The sequence below is a fragment of the Myzus persicae genome, unplaced genomic scaffold, assembly GCF_001856785.1.
Source record: "Myzus persicae strain clone G006 unplaced genomic scaffold, MPER_G0061.0, whole genome shotgun sequence".
Taxonomy (NCBI): Eukaryota; Metazoa; Arthropoda; class Insecta; order Hemiptera; family Aphididae; genus Myzus; species Myzus persicae.
Window position 1 is genome coordinate 103,177 of NW_019102937.1, and position 15,753 is coordinate 118,929.

Genomic DNA, 15,753 nt, shown 5'->3' on the forward strand with positions numbered 1-15,753 from the left:
TAATATACAATTATTTAAAGTAATGATTTCAGTTTACTCCAAAAGTCAAATACAATGTGAATTTGTTTGATGTACCTATGGAAAAATGTATACTACTAATAATTATTATTTGTCTGCCAATTGATTGTTTAAATGATAAAAACTGGCTTCTATAGTATATGAGTTAAATTGTAAAGTAGGAAGAAGGTATCATACATTTAACCAAAATACCATCGTTGTATAGGGTCTAGTAAAATGTATTGTTGGTAAAGCTTATATATTATGTAGTATAAATCATGTTTTATTTTTACTGATTGTTTATCATTTCTACCTATTGTATTTTTAAGAAATGAAAAACTTCAATATTAAGACTTATGTATAGTAATTCATTATAATTGAGTACCTGCTATGTATATCATATAATAAATTAAAATTTAATTTGCTAACTGTTATATGTTTATTAGTAAAAGTATTTTCTATAAAGTACATAGATTTAAATTACCTATAATATAATAATAAGCATGGCAATTTGATAGAGAATATGAAAATGTATACCTAAATTATTTAATAGTTAACTAAGAAATAAGGATAGGCGGTATAGTGCTTACTGCCTGGTAAAAATATGTTCTAGTATTTTTATTAAATAACTATCGGTGTAGTGTGTAGATGATATTATCTATATTGTGAAATAAGTAATTACTAATACAGTTTCTTGCATATTGTATCTAACATGGGTATGGTTATAGGCTTAAAACAATTAGTTTTTTAATATAATACTATATAATTGTTAAATTATAACATTTTTCTATGTATATAGATTATTATTACATAAGCTGTAGAGCCATTTTATAGTTAGAAATTATAATATTTAAAATTTAAATATAAAATAGTTCACTAAGTAGATATATCATAACTTGTCCATGTAAAACCTATGATATATTAAATATGTCTTTAATATTATTCAAGTGGTAGGTACTCTGAATCTTGAGCAAATGTTTTGTAAAATTATAAGTAGTGTTATTTAGTTTAGGTAGCAGAAGGGTGTGTAATGTGTATATACGAATATATCTAGATCCCTCACATACCAGTTCATAAGAACTTCCTTACAGATTATTAATAATCACTGTAAATCATAATTATTGTTAATTTTCTAATAACAGGATAAAATAACTCATGACATAGAAAAAAGTGAAGCTTCAGCTAAGATCAATGATTTATTATTCTTAATTTAAAAGTATTATAATTATAGGTAACTATGTTTTGAAATCGAACCTAGTTTATTAAGTCGGTGCCAAAGTGTTATTTAAATTATAATTTGTATGTTTACAAAAAAAAAAAAAAATTGTAGGAAACTATTGTTTTAAAATTGTATTGTTTAAGCAAAGAATGAATTGATGTATTAAACTTGAACCAAAACTTGAAAGATAATACATAGTTAATCTATATGATTGAGTTTCGTCTGACATTGTATTATTCATCACCACACATTTTAATTGGAATATACTTAATAACATAATTTACAGGCTGGTATGTAGGTATTTACCTATTTAATAATAATTGTTATTCTTGATTTACAAGTTAATAAATGAATTAGATATGTAGGTAATTTTTTATGATACAAAAATTAAAAAGAATTTGGTATCTACCTAACCTTAATAATATTTTGGTTTTTAATATTGGCTAGAATGAATCTATATTAAATTCTCAAATGTTGATATTTTTTAATACTTACCTACAAACTTTACTAATTTACATTTACTTTGAATAGAAACGTTATACAATATTAAGAGGGTTATAACTGTTATTTATTGTCTTCATTTTACAAGAAAACATATTCTTAAACATAGAAAACATACTCTTGACAGATCACTGTTAGCTTTGTTAATTTTAAAATTAAAGTGACGACCTTTTATGAAACTTGATGGTTAGAATATTATCTGTGGGTTTTTTATGATAGGTAGGTGCCTAATTCACTTTTTATGTTAGTGATGAGCATTTTTAATTTACCTAGGTACACTATAATATAGGTATACCGTATACCTGAAGCTTGCTAAAAATCCCTCATTCAAACAGAGATAATGATCTGAGTATCAAGTTTCATAATAGACTGATTCACTAATTTTTAAATTAACGAAGCTACATGCGTGATCTAAATTTGATGTGTTACGCACTAACATACCAAGAGACAACCAATGCTAAAAGTGCTGAGTTGTTAAATCTTCTGAATGCAACGGCCAATTGTAACTATGTAGTATACTAGTATGTACAGTCGCTAGACTATAAAAAAATATTCTACAGACCATTAATAAATAACATAATATTGAAAATCGTAACTAAAATACTAAATTTATTAGAGAGTAGAGACTAGCGGGCGGATACACAGGGGAAATAACTATATAAGCCTAAGACCAAAAGGTGTTTTAAACATAGGTACCTATGTTGAGAAATTTAAAAATTGTGTTTCGGGATTGCGCGTGGATAGCAAATAATATGATGTTTTTAATATTGTAAATCATATGTCGTTTTGTTGTTTTAATATAGTTTTAATATTATAATGTACAATAATTGTTTTTTATAAGAATACATCACGCCTTAAATACAACTATTTGTGCGAGAATGTTAATGAGCCTCCATAGCTCAGTGGTTAGAGCACTGGTCTTGTAAACCAGGGGTCGAGAGTTCAATTCTCTCTGGAGGCAGGCCATTTTTTGCATTTTTTTGAACCGTTTTTTTTATGAAATTTATGAAAACTTCACTTTGAAATGGACCCTATGATACTATAATTTTTAACCTAGTTAAGTTAAACAAACGTTAATATTAACTTTTTAATTCAATTTAAGTTAATACAAATAAACTGAGTTTCCGTTTTTAGATATGTAAAATTGAAATAATATCTGTTGACGTAACCTTATTTGTATAAACGACAAACGTATACTACAGTCGTAACAATTATAATAGGTGCTTATAAATTATAATATTTTATACGAAAATATGAAATTATAATAATTGAAATTGAAATCAAGTTAACTTAAACTTTTTAACGCGTTAATGGGCATTAACGCATTAACGTCTTGCCTATAAACAAACTTTTTTTAAAACTAGTTCAATTTAAAGTTATTGTTTTATTTTAGTATAAGACGTTTGACAAAACATTCCATTTTATAATATTTCAGAATTTATTATATGTTTTGTTTTTTACTAAACTGATACATTTACGAACATATTAAATAATTTTGATTTCTATTTTGTGGTCAAACTTTAAAGATAAGTTAAATCTAAATCTAAAAATGATTTCTATCAACGTTACATAAAAGTTTTAGAAGAGTTTCCAAAATATACTGTTTAACAATAATTAAAAATATATTAATATATTATTATTGTTATTTAAATGAGTGATTGTTTACTACTACTATTATTACATAATAAACCATCTTTGTATAAGTAATGCCTGGAGATAAAATACACTTTAATAGTTTAATATAAAAACATATAAAATAATGCTGAAATAAACAGCGTATTAATTATATCGCATTCGGATAAATGATTGTTGACACTTGACTCACAATTTTGGAGAACAACAAATTCGATATCATAGAATTAGAATAAATCAATGAAAAAAAATATTCAATAAACTTTGGTCACGAGTGGGAGGAGGATTATATCCATCTATTATAATTATTATTGTAATTATAACTTGTCGCAATAGTTTATTGGTTAACGATTGTTTTTTGTTTGTCATTTCTTAATTTTTTATGGAGGTTAAGTTAAGGTTAAGGTTTTGTACTGTTGTTAAGAGACTCATATATATATATACATTAAAGATATATTCGTATACTCTATTAGATGATAGTTTCCGTTTAAAATAAAATAAAAAAATTGTTATATATTATTTTTATTCAATAAAACACGTAATAAATATAATATGAGAAATAATTGTGTAAAAAGTAGTTATTTTTTTTTGTCTATGTTATAAATTCAACAATGAATTTTACATCAATATTATTATATTATGTTTTTATTTCACAGGTCTCAAATACAATTGTTTTTCGTAATAAGTACGAGCATATATACGAGTGCACATTGCAGTGGACGGATATTTTCATGATATATATATATCGGGCATGTTGCCTATACAGATCGCCGTCCAATACACTTATGAACGAGATAAGGAGAAAACGGTAATAATATTATGATTGATTTAATATTACTGAATTTCAAAAGCAAAGAAAAATAAAGACAACAACCCACCCTTTGACAAGGGCCAACACTACAGTTGCCGAATATAATTCAATTACATGGTAGATACGGTCAGCGATATAAAAACGAGGGCAAAAACAAGAAAAAATAAGAACGTAGAAAAGCGTATAATAAATATATATATAATATATATATATATATATAAATATTTTCTCAATTCGGCCTAATGGTTTGGATGGCTCCTCTAAGGCAACAAAACAACAATAGCTGATAAAAAATATATTGTCGGGACGGGCTTGTCCCTCCAGTTGTTTCCCTCTGCAGTTATCGGGATTCAGCCCCTCGAAAAAATGATGCCCCCTATTCGGTTATTTTTATACATGTATAAAAAAAAAATACGAATTAGAATGGGCGATCCCTTCCCGTTCGGCCACCAGTCGGGGTTGGTTTTTTATCAATAGAAACTTCTCCCTTGCTGTGCATAGCGGTCACAGAGGTTAAGTAAGCCGTGCTTTCTCCTATGCACCTCCACACAAGTTCTTTAGCTTTCGATTATTCCGCAAAATTATCCATTCAAGTTTAACCCTCCCCTTTTACCGGGATACTATTGTCAACGATTTTTCCGTGTTTGATAATCTGTCAAAAGCCACAGTTTTCGAGTGTATGATCCGAGAACGATTTTCTGTTACACTCGGGGTGGTTTTTTTCCATAAGATAAATGGTTTTCATAAATGGGAAAATAAATAAATAAACGTTCACGAACAGAGTGAAAAAATTATTTTTTCACCATTAACTATTATCGTCTGCAGGACATTATTTAATCTTAGCATATTAGGTTTGTTGTTTGTCTGGCTAACTATTCTTAATTAATTAATTAGTTCTACTTAAATGCAGTTAATTAGTTTGAATGTTGAAACACAATGATTTAACAGTATTATCTTGATTCTGCTTCGTCTTAAAACTTTATTGAAAATAATTCAATGAAAAATATAATTAAATTATATAGTATTATTAATAATGTTATAGTAATAGAGTATTTATTGTGTACATTTTCATGAAACGATGAAACCAAAATATTTTATTCGAAGTTGGTTAGGTTAGTATTTACTCCCAAATTAATCCATGGAGGTAATTGGTAATGTAGATGTGTAAGTTACATTAATTTTTGTAGGTTTTTGTATTTCTGTAATAATATCACTGGGCACTGGTACTAAAATGTTGTATGGCTTACTAATTTTCATAATGAAGTATACATTTTTTTATTTGTATGAAAATAACACATGAATTGCTTTAATTTAGAGTTTGTAAATAGTTAGCCTGTCTATAGTATAGTAATTACAACTAATATACAATACAGCGGCATAACCAGAGGGGTTTAAACCTACCTTTCCCATGGACATTTCCCCACCCTAATAAATGTATTATTTATATTATTTACATATACGAAAACTGTAAAAAACTTAGTTTAATTTATATTAAAATAAGCCCCTCCCCCCATTACATAATCCTGGCTAACGCCACTGAATATAAAATTTATGTATATATATAGTACATAATATTTTATATCTTATGTATTATGTTCAAAACGAAAATAATTATTTCTCCGGGCATCTGTTATATTGTGGCGTTTTCCTGCACAACTATACAGTCGTTTACGATTACATTTCCATCGTCATCCATTAATTATATTTTGATTCACGCGTATTTCCCCTCTTAGTATACCATCGGATTGTGTCTTACCCTGCCGTTCACAAATATATATATATATGGGGCTGGCTCTCTTCACGTGTTGAGCGGGATTCAATTAGTCGTTATTCTAAGACACAAAACCCACACACATATTACACATGGATACAACTCTCTTCGACCGATATAGAAGAATAATTTGGCCTATTTGCCGCGGATTTCGTGTGTTGTTCACCCCCGGAACCAGCAAGAATTCGAAGAAGAATTTAATTTCGGGTTTCCGTCTTTCCCGTGAGATATAGTATATTGCCTGTTGTAGTATTCTTTTCTATTTTTTTTTTATTTTCACTATCGAGTGTATATGCTGTGTAGGTTTTATACTTTTATCTGTCTTCAAACGGTTGTTATCCAAGAGACCTGCGATTACAAGCTTCTATTATTCCATCATTTTTTTTTTTAAAGATTTGTTTCGGCTTGAATTTTGTCTTTATATATTCACACACTTCAAAAACTATCTCAATCTTATACATTAAGACACTTCATATATGTTTTCAAGTATAATACTACACGTATATATTATAATAAGCTATACAAACGCAATATTCGAAAATCGCATTTAATTTTTTCAAATTACATCCAATTATCTGCGTCTTATAATCATACTATTTTAATTGATTATTCAGGTATATTAAAATTATTAAAGAAATATTTTTACTTTAGACACTTTATTTTTCTGGAAGTTTTTTAAACTAGCTATTCACTGATTCTGTATAAAAAATAATACTCTTATGTTTATAATGTATATAATATATATAATAATATAATCAGCAAGGCGATCAAAATGTTGGTGTCAGGTCAATTCACTGTGACGTTAATTCAACTTAGTTTAAATCGTAATTCGTTAACTTATCGTGTATTTTAATATTATTATATTATTGTCACGAATTATCCGATCATCGTCGTGATATTTGACGTTAATGAGGTAAAATAATAGCATAGAAGAAAATTATCTTATAAATTATTGTTTGCAATTAGCAAAATAATACCATATTAGAGGTGTTCAAATTTCGAAAACTGAAAAAGAAAAATATATAATATGCTTTCAATTTTTCCTTCATATATGTGGCTATCTTTTTCTAAAAGAAAAGACTGCGGAATTAAAATATATGTATGAAAACATGCACCCAATACCAAGTAAAACTCATGTCGTGGACGAGTTCGTTTAAGTAGACGGAACAATATTAAACGAATTCTGAGAACAACTACCTACGTTGTGAATTCAACAGGCATTTAATGTTAAAAACACTCAATATACTTAAAAAAATAGGTTATTGCTAGGTAAATGTAACTAATAATAGTAGGTACAGGCGTAAAGCACTTTTACAAATCCCTATTGAATCCACTGACTCAAGCAGTAAAGAGTACAATACAACTTGTACATAAACAACAACGTAATCTACTAAACGATCCATAAAATTTTCGTTTTACCTAACCTGACGAAAAGACAAAACCACCGAGGGAAATCTGTTTTTACAATATGTCAATGATATGATTACCGATAGGATATTAATTTTTTCAACAACTATTTTATTAAAGCTCATGACGCAATTTAATAATTGATTTTGTAATGGTATAATGATATACATTTGAAAAGGCCTCATATTTATTTAAATAAGTTTAAACTATTCATGCAGTACAATATTCAAATGTTTTTGCCATCAGTGCATACACTGCAGTACATCTTATAATTGAATAGAAAATTAATGTATGACGTAATAAAACAATAACTATTATAGGTGTACTGGATTAAAATACCGTAAGACCGTAATAGTCGACTTCGGAAATATTGTGATGAATATTTAACTCAATAAATTAGAAGCAGAATTAAAATGATTTTATAATTTATACACTTTTAAATTAAGTGAATGTGCTGGTTGTACAATGATGTGTGTGCTCTTTTTGTTTTGTATCTAAACTGTATCTTAACTCGTATTTTCAACTACGAGGGTAGTTTCTGGTAGTAAATTGGATCTAGTTGGTACTCTAGGATTGTGGAAGGAGGACAAAAGTAAAATGCTCCCAGAACTTTTAAAAATAATTACAAAAAAACAAAAAAAAAAAAATATGGAAAAACAGGAATTTTTAATCAAAACTAGTTTTTGACAACATAGATTTTTTGATTTCAAATACGAATAACAGTTGATTCTTAAAACGTTGACCAAAATCTTTTTCATCATATTTTAAATATTTGGTATTTAAAATTTTTTTTTTGTATTTTTTTTCTATAAATGTTGATAAAAAATGTGTTGCTTGCTCAAGAAGCTTGAAAATGTAATACAAGATTTCGCATAAGTTGTTATTATAGTTATTTAAAATTGTTAAAGGTAAATAGGCATGATTTTTTTTAAGCATTTCAAATTCAAATTAGAAAAATTCATTAAAATCTCGAAAATTTGCAAATTATTTTGTAGTCAAAATTGATAAGATATTCAATTTTACAGATATAAAGCATGAAAAATTAATGGAAGGTTCCTCACAAGTATAGTTCATACTAAAATCAAAACATAAAAAAAATACATTTAATATAATATATTTGCACTCTTTTTCAATATTAGAAATTTGACATCCAAACGAAGAATAATGATTTAAGTTATTTTGTTGTAATTAAAAAATATTAACCGTAGAAACTTGAAACTTTTAACACATATTGTTATTTTTTACGCAGACAGTGACATTTTTTGTTGAAACAAATTTGTCAACAAATTGTTGATAAAAATTATGGCAACCTTCCTTATTACTAATAGTAATATAAATTACTTTAAATAGTAATATAAATTATAAATATATTAGAAAATATATACCTACTTGCATCCATCTTAGTTCAGATACATTTTTTGTATGTAATGATTTATTATCGAATTCAAATTTACAGTGACTCACTCAATGACGAGATACACCGACACCTATGGTGTACAACATAATGGTAAAACCTACATTCCCTGTTTTTTAATTGGTCTCAATTGATGACAAATTCAAGTTATAAGTCTTCAAAAAAGATATACCGACTGATATTTGAGCTACAAGTTCAAAAGTTATCAAGCTCATCTTACGTACCACAAATATTGAGATTAATTTTGCTTATGAAATTCTGTCAGATATAAAAATATAACTTTGAAGATAATTGAATAGTATGATCGGATAGGCAATAAAATATTTGTGATGCAGTTACATATTTTTTAGTATATTATATTATGTTATTACTTATTATATTGCACGGGAATACGTGATGAGGTATTTCTATCACGATGAATATGGATGCGGTGATAAATTTACGAAAGTTGAATATAAGGTTTATCTATAGTATAAAGTAGATATATAAGTTATATGTTATGGTAAAATGTCATAACAACTAAGTTCTGTAAAATATGACATTCTTCCATCGAAAATATTCGATAGGTAGACAAAAGATTATCATTTAAAGTTAATCGGTTAATCTCGTATAAGTATACAGGACCTGCTGCACAGTCATAGGTTTTCTAATAACATTGAAATACGCAGTAAATTCCTGTACCTACCTTGTATTAAAATGTTCGTTGAAAAATAAAAATAAATGTTCGCACCAACACGCCCGGTGAAGGTATATCTGTATCACGACAACTAAACTGTATAGGGTTAAGGTCGGTTGAGTGTTTGTTGCGATTAAAAATTATATTGGTGCAATTTATTACTCGTGATTGTCCGTACAATATACGATGACTTTGCACTCCGTCTTCAGCATGGGCTTTTAAGGGGGTCGGGGGTGGATACAGTTACCTATAAGACTGGTGCTGTTTGAGCTGTGATTTATGCAAGCGTATACAGTATACACATACCCTGCAATATGCGGATTGTATAATATTTATATCATATAAATGCGCACAATACATTATATTATATTATAATTTATAATATATATATTATACGCACTGAATAACAATGACAGTGGCTTTATATTATATACAATACACGTGTAGGAAGCGCGGGCAGCGGTGTGTGGGTATTGATCGCGAGAGGGACCATTGCTGTGTGTGTATATAGCGGCGCGGTGTCCGGGAGAATGACGGCTGTCAACGGGGAGAGAGAATACGAGAAAGAGAAGCAAAATACGAGGAATATAGAGGCAGAGATGGTGGGCGAATGAGATAAAGAGAGAGGGAGAGAGAAAGCGAGAAAGAAAGTGAGGGCGTGTGCGTGTGAGAGAGTGTGATGGAGAGTGAGGCGGAAGGGTAGACCGAGAGGGTGAATCCAGTGGGAGAAGAAAAAAGGCCGAACGGATGAGGAAGAAAGTTATGGGTAGAAGACGTGGGGTGGAGGACGAGAGAGAGAGAGAGAGAGAGAGAAAGACGGAAAAAGAAAGGAATGACACGACCGACTTGGCGTACACACTTACACACACGCGCACACACTCCTGCTCGCGCGCTTATACATATACTCGCAGACTTTTTTGCGGGGGTTCACGGGCGTTGAAGAAGGTGGGTGGTGGGTGGGGGGGGGCAGGCGAGCGGGCGCACAGAGCGTGAATAAACATAATTGTCGGCAGGCGCAAGCGCACCTCGTAAGTACATATACATATATATATTGTCCGGATAACTGTATATACATGTATAATATGTAAGTACGTATATATATAATATATATGGTCGGCGGTGCGCATGTGATGCAAACGGGGGAAAAGGCGGCGGCGGCGGCGGCGTTAGAATAATGTGCAACTGACGTTTTCGCGGGCATGTTATTATTATTATAAATGCTGTTCACCGCGCCGAACGTCTTCAGTGAACTGAGAAATTGTTTAAATCGTTTTCCCAGCGTTACCCCTAATCTCTGTGTTCACCAGTAACAAAGAATCCATATTTATATGAATGGCCGTTTTGAGGGAAATCGCGTTTTTAGTGAATTTATTTATCATAGTTTAAAATAATATACGACGAATGAGGAATGTATAATACCTAATGACCAATGAATATTTTTATTAAAATTATCTCATTTATACAGACTCCGGACAGTTTAAAAAACGCGAGATAAGAGGTAGCGAATTGTTAATAAGTATGATTTTTGGTATCATTTTACGATTAAATTATAACAATTCAATGTGAATTATTATAATATTATCATATTATGTCTAAAAGCAACTACCTGTTATATATTAGCGTATTATCTATTTACGATAAATAATCATAGTTATTCATTAATTATTCATAGTTCATACAATTAATCAATAATGATTTATCATGTAAAGCGAATAAACCACAACCAAGTTGAAATAATTTATTAGTTTATCGTCCAGCCTTGTCAGCCCCGCTGTAATTTTAATCACATTCGACTAGGAATTTTGCCAACAACTGCCGTCCAACGAAGGCACTCTGAGACGATTTGCCATATTATTATACTTGTAGCATTTTATCAACCACCGATTTGACGAGGGTAATCGGGTGAAATCGGTTAATTTCTCAACGAACCGAATTCCAGAAATAATAGTCCGCCAGTACTACCGACGGCGGTGCTATATAGTTTCCCCGTGTGCCCACTCCTGCGATATCTTTTTGGACTATTTCCGTCAGCTAAACGCCCATTTTATATAAACGCAATTACTGTTGGATTCAGGGTGCCGTTTAACGTTTCACTCGAGCATTATGTTGTTCTGCGCCATATATAATAACATCCCTGCAGAGCTAACCACAGAGGAGGGGACCGGCGGAGGGGAAGTATAGAATTACCGTCTATTAAAGATAATTGAAATTTTCCCCTCCGCTACGACCGCTGCCCGCTACACTGTACACACAGTATACGGCATACACGCGTATATTATATGGCTAATGTTTGCTCCTGAAGTCGAATCAATCATGTTGATTTATCTCCGAGCACGTTGAACAGCCGAGTTTGCATTCAACTCGGGTAAACCGTGTAAGTATATTCGTTTTGTTTGCTATGAAACGATACAAACGAGTTTGCCCATAATAATATGATTTGAAACGAACAATAACAATATATCGTAGGTATAGTCGAATAGTTGACAAATTATTACAAGTCTACAATTTGAGTAGGTAAATTATATTGTGTGAGTATATAGAGTACCATTAAACATATTTCAATCAGGAAATTAGGTGTATCTATAAGTAGATTATGTTATATTAGAAAATGTATTGGGTATTATTTAAAAAAGAAATATTCAATTCCAACCTATTTAGTATTTATTTTAAATTGTATATTTGTGGTTGTAGGCACCTGTTTGTTATAAAATGTAATCGTTAAAATTTGTAATGAATTACGTTTCGAGAGATCTAAATTTATTAGATAATATTTTATTTGTGGCTTAGCCCCCCTCCCAAATATCCTATTAACCTCTCCAAAAATATACCAGTTTTCAGTTGTACGGAGCCTCGAAGCCCTCCCACTCACATTGGTGTAAAAAATATTAGCCCCTCTGGCATTTTAATGGATTTTCACCTATGATGAGAGTGAAATGTGAATAGCTGTTTTTTATTCAGTATTTTCTTATAATATAATCATATGTTATGATATATTATAAGGAAATTAACATAGAATTAAATATTATTCGAATTATTATTTGACTTTATTATGTATGTGAATGTTTTGTATTTTTAAGTAGGTATTTTGAATTCCAGTCAATAGTAATTATTATTACATTGGTTTTAATGTGGAATGTGAAATTGTCCATAAATGCATATAGGTTTTTAACTCAATGGATTGCTTGGGTTGACACTTAGTTTCAATATTTTAATAAATAATATTTTCTATATTTTTTTCGAATTATTTTATCGTTTTGAAATGTTATCATGCTGTGAATATAAAAAAAATATTTGTATACAAAATGGAAGCCGAAACCTCGTTGATATGGTATCCTAAAAAAGGTAAAGTAGACGACAGAGAGTAAACAATATATAATAGCGTCCGTGGTTCAGCGTCAGACACACTGGTGAAATAGAATGGTATGCTTTTGTGCGTGCTGGGCTAGTATTGGGGTGGGCAAAAGGGAAAATGATAATGCACGTACGACAGTGTTGAATCATTCCTCCGAGCTTTAAGTCCCTTTAGTTTTTGTCCAAGAAACGATTTTCAGCCCGTCCCTGGGGACACGTTACAAAACGGGATCAAAATAAATCGACGCCAGGGCCTCCGGTAAAAAGGAATACCAGCGCTGGGAAAGGAAAATAAAGAGGTGGTGGGGGGAAACCTAGCTAGAAAAATTGTCTTGGGGACGTGTAGAAGAAAAAAGTCTTTGCATCCGCCTTGTTCTTGTGTCGACGAGGCCCATTAAACTTCCGTTTTCAGTGTCCGTTTGCACACCGACATCACTGTCCCTCATGTGTGTGAGCTTTTGGATGGGGGAATATTGTTGGGGGAGAGCATACTATACAATAATAATTCATCTCTGAAATCTCGAGGCAAATAATCGTTGAATGCTCGCATTTAAATATCGGCATATTGAAAACTGGATTGTTATTCAAAGACATTAAATGATATTATTAAATGTTATTTTAATATGACCTACATTATATATTAAAAACTAAATTTGATTATCAACCTTTATATTTTTAAAGAACATTTCAATAGCTTTACTTAGTTAAATATAAAGAACAACAATTTACGACTGGCATACAAGTTGTAAGTTAGTAGTTGAATAAATAATAAAAATACATTTAAAAAAAGTGCTTATACTATAACGTTGGATGAATGTTATTAAATGTATTTGAAATCAGTTAGAAATATCATACATTACTGCGATCGTATTATTAATATACTAACAACAGGTATTTTTGTTCCAAATAAGGTAAAGAACAAAGATGTTGTTTAAAATGAATGCTTGCGTACATTTTTTAAGGATATTTTACTGCGTATTTAGCTGTTTTATCGAATATTGGAAATTCCAAATAATATCTGTATACGATATGAAACTAAATTCTAATAAGGCAGTTGGTGCAAAAAAGGTTCTATCTAATCGATTAATACAATTTAAAATTATAGGAAATTTAAATTGATAATATTAATAATACATCAATATAATATAATAACAATAATAAATTATTGATAAGAAAATTAGCATAATTATTATTATAATTTATACTGAATATTACAACGTTTTTAAAGTAGAAATGAGTTGAACTGATGTTAATTAATGTAGTATTGATGACTATGGTCTATGATCTGTATTACTGTATTAGTCATATAATATAACAATAATAGTCATAATATTGTATTAAAATTAAAATCACAAATAATCATATTCATAGATGAATCTAAAAATTACATTGTATAAAATTAAAATCATTCATTGTAACTCTCATAATATTATAAACGATCTTGAAAAAAGTATTTTGATCAAGATTAATTCGATATTTTTGATAAATAGTAATAAATAATTAATTGAAAATGTTTTTAACTTTAAAGGTATTTAACGTATTTAGAAAATAATTTCCTCACTTCATTAAAGTATATTACTACATAGTACATATTGATCAAATTTATAATACGTAAAAATATAAAATTTCCAATCTGTATGGATGGGCTGCAGGTATGTTTGAAAGTTTGTAAGCACTTATGTAACTTTTAATAGTGGCCACACCCTACAGGTAAAGTTAGTAACATATTAAACATAAAGGAAAAACTCATACTTATACAATTGAAATATAAATTAAAATTGTTTTTAAGAACTATTTAGCTGTGGCATGTGCAGAGTATGCTTGATAAGTATAAGTAAAATTTATATGAACAAACTAAAATTATGATATTTCAAAAAGTATGACGCGTTACCTAAATTTATTGGGTGTTTAAAGTATTATCAACTCATGAATTTAAAACATAATATTTATAATGTCAAAAGTAGTATATTTTATTATCTTTCAAGGTGCTTCTTCAGGACACTCCGAATTGTTTTTAAAGAAAATGATTTGCACCACGAATAGCATATTTTGAATTTAATAGTGTATCATAATGCATTTGTTGGAGCTTAAACTATAATATTAGTATATAATATCTGACAAATTTGTATTATTTATTATATTTTGCGGGTTGACGTCGTTTTTTGTATTGTAAATGGCAAAATGTTGTTGTCCAGCAGCGTATAACACATGACCAATACGTGTGGGGCCCGTACACGCACTGTCGGCGGCGGTGGCGGTCGTCCCTGGCTACATATAATATTGTGATCACGTGAATTGCGGCCAAGGAGTGTTTGAAGGGACGTGGACAGGGAAGGGTGTCGGGATAGAATACCGTCATTTCGCAGGGCTCGTAGGAAACTCATAAATTTTGATTATTCAGAGGGCGAAACTACGCTGAAACGGCATTAAGGCTTCCTTTAAGCTTATTCCAACGCCCGTGCGGCGGCAATGGCAGCAACCCCTTGTGCGTCCGGAAAAGTTGTTGTTGTTTTTTTTCTCCGACAAATTCTGAAATATACCAGAGATGCGTACAGAAATAGAAGGAAGCGTACGTATATTCTGCGTGTTTGTTTGTGTGTGTGTGTGTGTGTGTGTGTGTGTGTGTGTGTGTGTGTGTGTGTGTGTGCGCGTGCGTGTGCGTGAAAGTACACGTGGTAAAAAGACGGTGATAATTTCTCATCCAACATTGCCGCCTCGGAAGAAAATGGCGTCCGAATTAATAAACCCATTTACAATATAAGGAATAAAAAACCAAAGGGTAGAGCGGAAGGGTGTGGATACAGGAAAAACAACCCGCCGACGGTGGTAATGATTGGAGCAAGATTAGGGTTTGGTGGTGGCGGTGGTTGGGGGGGAGGAGTAGTTAAAGAGTATAAAAAAAAATGAGGCGGTTGTTTTTAGAATCAGATCACGATCGTGTCTCGGGTGCTCGAAAAATCGAGGGTCGGCCGCG

At 30.4% G+C, this 15,753-nt stretch overlaps 1 long non-coding RNA gene and 1 other non-coding gene across 2 annotated transcripts in view; both read left to right on the forward strand.

Annotated features, from left to right (window-relative positions):
- LOC111033449 overlaps positions 1-15,753 on the forward strand; it is a 53,620-nt gene that overhangs the window by 1,099 nt on the left and 36,768 nt on the right. The window contains exon 2 of the long non-coding RNA XR_002604420.1: positions 4,006-4,157. This is a non-coding gene — a long non-coding RNA (uncharacterized LOC111033449). The remainder of the gene's footprint in view (positions 1-4,005; positions 4,158-15,753) is intronic.
- On the forward strand, positions 2,606-2,678 carry Trnat-ugu. The gene has a single exon. It is a non-coding gene; the product is annotated as a tRNA-Thr (tRNA).